Genomic DNA, 8,126 nt, shown 5'->3' on the forward strand with positions numbered 1-8,126 from the left:
GTGAAAATGTCTTTTTCTAGCTGAGTAAAATTAAATTGACCACAACAGAAATGGACCAAAAAAAGTAAAAGATATTTTAAATCTTACACTCCACCTATAAAGGTTTCTTCCATCAGTAGAAACCTTTCTTTTAAAAAAAGTGATGCAAAATTAATATAAATGTACAGACAATACCAACTTTATTGATTTCCCTGTCAACCAAGTCACTCATCAAGTTATTTTCCTGAGGGAAAACAGTGTGGGACTCAGCAATTAATGGCTTAGCTTGCTGAGAGTAGGAATGAACAATTTTACAAGTAGAAGAATACCAGTGTCTGGTTTAGAATGCATTGGTTATGTGCCCAAACATTGTGAGTTTGCCCCCTTTGAGGGCAGAAGCTGCTCCTCCCCATTCACACCCCCCATGCCAGACATTTGCGTTCCTCCTGCACAGAGCAGGAGCAGGGACTGAAGGTGTAAATCAAAACATCCTGGAATTCACAGCACCAGGAGGCTGCTGGATTGGGGCTGTTAATGATGCACCATCACTGGCAGGACTGACAGTTCATTCACCCCAGAGCAGATCAATCTCGAGCAGGCAGGCACCACCCCGGCCTCTCCCAGGAGCATCCCTGACTCCGTGGTGGCCCCTTGTGTCTATTCCAGCAGGGTTTGGAAGCCTCAAGTGGTGCAATGCTAAGGAAAAGCTTTTCATTATGGGGCTAGGACAGCTCTGCAGAAATCACTGCTGCAGTCGTGGGTCTGCAGACAAATCCTCAGGTGGTCCAAACTCTCTCCACAATGGCCCACAGGTGCCAGATGCTGCTGGCCACTGGCAGCCCCCTTATGGCAGCTCTGCCTGAGCTGGGGTATCCTGACAGGGGCTGGGACAGCTGCAGAAATTTGGAGAAAATGATGCCTCAGGCAGCAGGGCTTCCCCATGAGCACCTCAGGCACAATGAGCATCCCTCCTTCTCACCCAGCTGAAGCTCTGGTCCCCACCAGCCCTTGCACCCCACTATGTCCCCCACACCCCCTCCCCAGGTTCTGAGGTAGGGTGCACCCAGGGGCCAGCACTGTCCCTGAGCAGCCCCACGTCCTCCCTGTCCCCAGAGCCCAGGGAAGGGCCCAGTACCAGCTCCTGGGCAGCAGGCAGAGCTCCCTGCCCCCTTCACTCCTGGGCTGGGGCACGGGGTACCCAGCAGCAGTGTTGGGGTGCAGCCCCCTCCCCTTCCCCATTGACGACACCACGCCCTGGTTGTTGCTGCCTCCGCAGTGGTTTATTGTGGGGGAGCCAGGAGCCCCCTGCAGTGTGGGAAGCACCGTGGGGGTGCCAGGGAGGGACCCCAAGAGCCAGAGCCCTGCAGCAGGGACCAATTTCCAGCCTCACTAAAGCAGCAATGCAATACTGGAGAGCAACAGGCAATCCCAAACTCCAGTATTTACGTGCTGCTAGAGCACTGCTGACAGCTCTCCAGGGCCTCCAGACCCCCCCTCTCTGCCCCAAACACAGGGCAAGGGTCCCTTGGCTGATCCTTTGCCAGGGAAAGGCTCAAAGAGCAATAGCTGAGGGGTAGATATAGCATAGGATGTGGTCATGCCCATGTTGGAGAACAAAAAGGAGCTCCAAGTCCTTCCTGCCTGCAGGGCCAGACACACGAGCTCCCAGGGGATGTGAAGGATGTGCACAGTACAAGCACCAAGAGAACGTGTCTACACATACCTGAGCTAATGAGATACATGGGAATGTGTTAGCTTCCACATCTATGATAACCAGAAGCTTTCTTGTCTTATCCTTGAGGTAATGAGGCAGCCCAGAATGGTCTGTATCTCCTTGTCCCTACAAACCATGATGTGCTGCTACATCTCCTCAAAGCCCACTGAATGTTGACAATCCAAATGGTATTTTGAATATATATATATAATTTTTTTTAAACCATGATATAAAGAACTGAAGAACACTCTACAATGAAGACATTTAACATGCATGCATTACCACCACAGGACAGGGTTTTTTTCTTCACAGGTGCTATCAGTCTGTAACTATAAGAGAACAAGCAGTTATACAGTGCAAACCAACCAGTTTCAGAAACAAGGTCAGAAATTAACTGTTCCCCCAAACCACACTTAGTATTGGGTCCCAGCAAACAATACACTTTCAGATCCAGAGAATCTGTTGCTTTTGCTACTGTGAAAAGCCTGCAGAACTCCCCAGCCTTTTCAACTGGTCTGTGGGGAAATATTACCTTGTACTTTCCTCTTAGGTGATGCTGAACATCAACAATTTTCCAGAAGTCACAATGTTAACATTTCATATAAATAAATCCATATTCCAATAGTTGAAACCTGTTAAATTTTCCTTAAAAAACTTTCATTCAGCTCAATTTGATTTTTGAGATATGTAAAAAAAAAATCCTTAATTTTAAAAAGAGTAAATTATGGTTACTTATTATGTGAATGGACAAGCCTTATACGACCAGAGCAGGGCAGGGAGGGGCTGCAGCCCTGCAGAAAAGGCAGCTGCCAGTGGCACTTGCACACCAGCCTGCCTGGGCTGCACAGGAGCCTGCAGACAGACTGATATTTTTTGTATTTCCTTTCAACCTTCCCCCTCCGCCCCACCAGTTATGGGACAACTTCCTTCAATTCATTTTCTTAAAAAGCAGCATCACAAAAAAACCTGAACAATGTCAGAAATGACGCCCTGGGCTCGAATTCTTGTGCCATCCCCTCGTGCCCAACGCGCCATTGAGACCCTGCCTCTTTAGCAAACTTAAAAATAGGAATCTCAAAAGCTCTTGGGACCCATGCCAAGCGATTTTAAATTTGAATCAAATATTTGCCAACAAAAAAGAAGTGTATTTTCATCACTTCAGTGTCCTCAACACGGACAGCACCAGGGCCAACTCCCTAATGAGCAGCTGCTACTAGCTGCAAAGCAAACACGCACCCAGTGTTCAGCCTGCACGAGCTAAATCCAAACACCCCCCCACATAATATCACCATTAATTACTTCTGCAACAATGTTTTACTTGACTGTACCTGTGCAATCTTATTTCTTTCATCTCTTCAAATGAATCCAAAAGAAAAAAGCAACAGCAAACACAGTCAGCTTTAGAATCCATTTTGATAGTTCTTGAGGTTCAGGTTTTGAATAATGTTTTTATATTTATATAAAATATTGATGTAAACCAGACTTTTTTAGTTCAACAAGGACAAGAGCTCTCTTCAGTAAGGAGGATTTTTCAAGCAAGGGTTCACCTCCACCAGCCTCTAGCACAGAGGGAAAATCAACAGTCACACCAAGTACTGGGCAACTGGAAATTTGGGGTAGGCAGTGAAATATGTATTTGAGAAAATATACATGTTTATGACATGACAGCATCAATATTTTATGCAATAAAAAGTTCCATGTTTGAATTATCCCATCTCCCACTTCAGATTCTTTCAAACTTAGCTTGTGCTTTGGAAACCCAAGTTTACATCAGAAATTGGCAGCTGAACAGGGTAATTTGAGTTCACCTGAAGCTCTCCTAGGTATTACCTGCAGTACCCAAGAAAGGATATGTGTGTCAGAGGGACCTGCATTTACCCAGAGGGATGCAGATGCTGCAGGTTATTTTGGAGCAGGTAGGACACAAGCTTACCTTCCCAACTCACCTCTGAACACAGGCACATCAGCTCCTGCACAGCCTCTCTGGAGAACCAGATCACTGCTTCAGTGGGAGCTACAAAGCAACAACAGAAAGAGTTTGAGAGGCAATGGCAGAGAGAGAAAATTCCAGGAAGGGGGACCAGGCTGTTGGGCAGGTCCCCTTCCAAAGCACACACAGACAGGTGCAAGTATTTTTTAAATTAGGGAAGAAAAAAAATAAATAGATCAAGTTTTCAGCTCCAGATAGTGCAGACTATGCAGCAGAGTAACTACATCCCTCCTCTCTCCATCTTCCCCATGCCTGCAGCTGGGGCTACTGGCACCCTTGGCTCAATGTGACTCTGGGCAGTGGCACCCAAGGCACACCAAATCATAACCCAGGTGCTGTAGAGCAAGGAGAGACAGCCAGAAAAACCAGGGGCAGCTCTGGGCAGGTGGGAAAGCCATTGAGCACAAGCATGGCCAGCACCTCCCTCCCTAAAGCAGCAGCAAGAACAACTCTAGAGGTCCTGGCAGACCAAAAGCAAAGGAAACATCTTAATTATGCTGGTTTAGGTGATAAAGCAGGCCTAGGGCAGGAGATGAGATGCAGAGAGGCTGTTTGTAGGTTGATGCTGTTGTGGTGACACCACAGGCGCCCTCTCTCACTGCCACGTAGAGGCAGCCTCCCAGGAGCACCTTCAGCTTCCTCACTACAGCCAGGAACAGGGGTGTCCTGCTTACTGGTAACCCCAAACATGAGAAGAACTGCCCCAAAAGCTCTGCCTCAATGCAAAGCACTGCAACAGCCCTTCTGCTGCCAAGAGCTCCACGCCTGCATGTGTGCACCAGCTCCTTCTAGAAATAGAAACTTCTACCTGTCATCTACGTAAGCCAGCCACCTACAGAGGTTTAATTAAATCCCCCAAATAACTGGGGAATTTGAACATGCAGAAAACCATTAATGCAATTCATAAAACAATGCAACTTCTGCTTGCCAAAGTATATTGGCAATTAAGTAAAAAACATCCCCCCCTCCAATCCCAAATACACACACAAAACTAAAACAAATTGCCTCTGAAATACTGGATTCCCTTAAAATACAACCTCATCCCTTCTCACTGACATTAACCAGAAAAAAAAAGAAGGGAAAAAAATGTGAGGAGTGCCATGGGAAAGGAAAGGAAATAAATACAGGAACCCATGACAGGACAGATTTGCATACAGAGCCTTTACTGACCCACACACTTCAGGGCTAGGTGAGCTCAAAGACAAGAAAATATTAAGCATTTCCTATATATAGGAAAAAAAATAGGAACAAAAACCCCAGCTCTGCTAACCAACAGTTTTCTAGGAGACATGCACAAACAAATCCTGAAGTCATTGTTCTCATTTGAAACAAATGAGAAAACAACTGAAAAAAAAGGCATTTATTATTTTACAGAAAAACTAAAGTAAATCATCTCATTACAGCTGAAGGTCCCAGGCACTCATCAGCAAGGCAAATTTATGGTGACAAAACGAAAATAAGGGTGTGAGTAACACCAGCAGAACACTTCATATCTGCCTGCCTCTGAAAAATCCCAACACTTTCGTTGCTGCCTCCTCTTGAACAACGAGGTTTAAACAAAAGTCACGTCCGAATATTTACAGATGTGGCCAATAGCTGGGATCAGAGCCGGCGCTTGATCGACAGCCACCACATGGCTCCAGCTCTGCCGTTCCCGTTAGGAACTGCCTCGCAGGGCTGCGGGAGGAGAAGGGGCTGTGCAGGAGCTGCGAAGGAGCCCGAGCAGAGGGAACTGCACGCAGCCAAGTCACTTTCATTTGCGCGGCGCCCACAGCGCATCTCCCCATCACCCCAAATCGCCGCTCTGCCCAGCCACGACTCACTCCCAGGGGCACAAAACCAACGCAGAAAATTTATTTCCTGCCTGTTCTTGTCGAAGCCATGTGAGAGCGGGTCGTTCCTCACGCGCTTCATCAAAATTAATCTTTTCTCCTCGGTAATTTGCCCATAAAAGGGCCAGGGAGGCAGCAGACAGCTGGGATAAAGCCCAGCACGTTTTCCCTGCAGCACGGCGCACCTTCCCCGTGCTAAACCACACGGCATCGACACGCTCCTAGGTGGGGCCGAACACCCGAAACCCAACTGCAGCTACAAAGGGCAGATTGAAATAACGCAAAAAATGAATTCGTTAACTTCACTCGGGGTGAAACTCGAGCACAACATTGTTACCAGCAGGATCAGCTGTGTTTACCGAGGCGGGGTGTTAGTGGCACAGGGAGCTACTGGTGCTTAGAAAGGCCTGTGGGACAAGACTTCAACTTACAGCACTCCAGAAAACCAGTAAAATCCACAGTAAAATTCCAGGATCCACAGTTTTTTCTCAATACTGCTGAGGAGAAGAAAAGTATGATGCTTTTTGTTATTTCCAAGTTTTAGCATTGTCATCTCATCCAGCTCTAAACAACGAGGGTCAGATCTGGAAGCCCAATTTCTATAAAGTTTATTTGTTAAGAACAGGGAAAAAAACCAAACAAAAAACTTATTTCTTTTTTGGTCTGATGAACAATAATTCAAAACATAACAAGCACACTGAATTTTTTTTTTTCCTTTTTAGATTTGGGTTAAGTCTCCATGAAGCATTACTTAAAGCTTCCTTCCTATATTTCATAAACGTTTACTGCATTAGCAGCTGAGTTTTACTGTACTTCCCACCAAAGTCGATTAACTAAATACAGACTTTCACAGTTGCCGGTGAGTTCTTTGGATTTCTTCAGAACAGAAGATGACGAAACTTGGCAGATGGTCCCTCACCTACACTTAACACGCATAAGACACACAAGCAGAATTTGTTTTTTGGGGGGGAGCAATTAATGATTTAACCTTGGAAAACTCACTCTCCAAACGCAAAAAAATTGTCTTTATATACCCGATGCGGATATGGGAAAAATATTGTACGTAGGATCAATTACAGAGGGAAAAGCCTCAGCGCTGTGCATGTTGCTCCATCACTGCAGCTCCCAGAGAGCTGCGAGGCTGCCCTGGGAAGCTGGCCCTTGCCAGGATATTCAAATTTCCTGTACAAAGCAAGCAACCAGCAAGGGGAAAAGAGAAAAAAAAGCAAAAGCTAGTTGCCAATTGGATTTTCTTTAATATTTTAAATTATTTCGGCGAATGATTCTTTGGTTACACATTATTTTTTAAACGTATAAAACTATTTTCTACGTGCGAGGGCGCGCAGACTCCGCGCCGGACCGGCAGCCCGCGGGTCCCCGCGTTCGCTTTAAAAAAAGAGGGAAACGGGAAAAAAAAAGAAAAAAAAAAAGTAAAGAAAAGAAAAAAAGAAATCAACCCCGAGCCCCACCTGCGGGGGGCGGGCGCGGCTCAATAGAAAAAAAAGATTTAAAAATTATTAATAGTGGGGGAATGAAAAAAAAAAAAAAAAAGCCGCGAGGAAAAGGCACCCGGGGGGTGGTCGGGGCGCCCCGCACCCACGTGGGAACCGGCCCCGCGCGCCGCTCCCGCACCAACGGCCCGGGGGGGCCCCGCCCGCCGCCCCCCGGTCCCCCCCGCTGTCACCGCCCGCTGCGCCACGGCCCCGAGCCCCCGGGGCCGCCTTTGTGCCGCGCGGGGCGGCTCCCCCCGGGGGGGCTGCCGGTGCGCCCGCGCTCCCCATCCCCCGCCCCAAAAAAAGTTTTCTTAACAGTTTGGGGGGGGCTGTTTGGGGGTTTTTGAAAGTTCTTTGCGCCCCCTCGCTAAGTTTCGGCCGGGCCCGTGTCCGGCCGTGCCCCGCGGGGAGCGGCGCGACCCCGCCCACGGGGCAGCGGCGGGAGGGGGTCCCGCCGAGCCCCCCCCCAGCGCGCCCCGTCCCGCGTGTCCCCCCCGCGGGGCCGGGCCGGGCCGGGCCGGGCCGGGCCGGGCCGTGCCGTGCTGTGCCGTGCCGCCCGCAGCGGGGACGGAGCACGGGGGGCGCCGGCCGCCCCCCGCCGCGCCCCGGCCCCGCCGCCTTGCCCGCCCTCCCTCCTCACCTCCGAGTCCACTCGAAAATGGCGCCGAAACCGAAAAAACTTCGCAAATTTCATTGTAGGCGGCTGCAAAGGCTGCTGGGAGCGGGGGCGGCCGCAGCGCCGCCCGTCGGGGCGGGCCGGGCCGGGCCGGGCTGGGCGCGGCGCGGGGCGGGGCGGGGAGGGGAGCGGAGCGCGGTGCGGCGGGACCGCCCGCTGCCGGTGCGCGGCCCCGGCGCGGCCCCGGCGCGGCCCGGCTGCGGCTGCGGCGCCCGCCGGGCAGCGGCTGCCAGGAGCGCCGGGGCGAGGATTCACCTGCCCCCGGTCGGGGCTGTGAGCCGGGACCGCCGCGACCGCCGCGCCCCCGCAGCCGCCGAAAGCCGCGTGAAGAGAAAAAAAACTCAATGAGGGAAAAAGTAAACAGATGTGTGTAAAACACGAGAGCTGCGCGGGAGCGGTGGGAACGCTCAGCTTCGCCCTTCGTGCGAACCAGTTCGTTCCG

At 50.1% G+C, this 8,126-nt stretch overlaps 1 long non-coding RNA gene across 2 annotated transcripts; it reads right to left on the minus strand.

Annotated features, from left to right (window-relative positions):
* Positions 1 to 1,237: 1,237 nt before the first annotated feature.
* Positions 1,238 to 7,772, minus strand: LOC132333658 (uncharacterized). 2 transcript variants are annotated; one of them, XR_009488224.1, is made up of 3 exons: positions 7,649 to 7,772; positions 5,947 to 6,009; positions 1,238 to 3,707 (listed from the first exon to the last, which is right to left on the minus strand). It is a non-coding gene; the product is annotated as an uncharacterized LOC132333658 (long non-coding RNA). The 2 variants fall into 2 exon arrangements; XR_009488225.1 differs by having other exon boundaries at positions 5,947 to 6,012; positions 7,649 to 7,737.
* Between the last annotated feature and the right edge of the window lie 354 nt (positions 7,773 to 8,126).

This window comes from Haemorhous mexicanus, chromosome 14, assembly GCF_027477595.1.
Source record: "Haemorhous mexicanus isolate bHaeMex1 chromosome 14, bHaeMex1.pri, whole genome shotgun sequence".
Classification (NCBI taxonomy): domain Eukaryota; kingdom Metazoa; phylum Chordata; class Aves; order Passeriformes; family Fringillidae; genus Haemorhous; species Haemorhous mexicanus.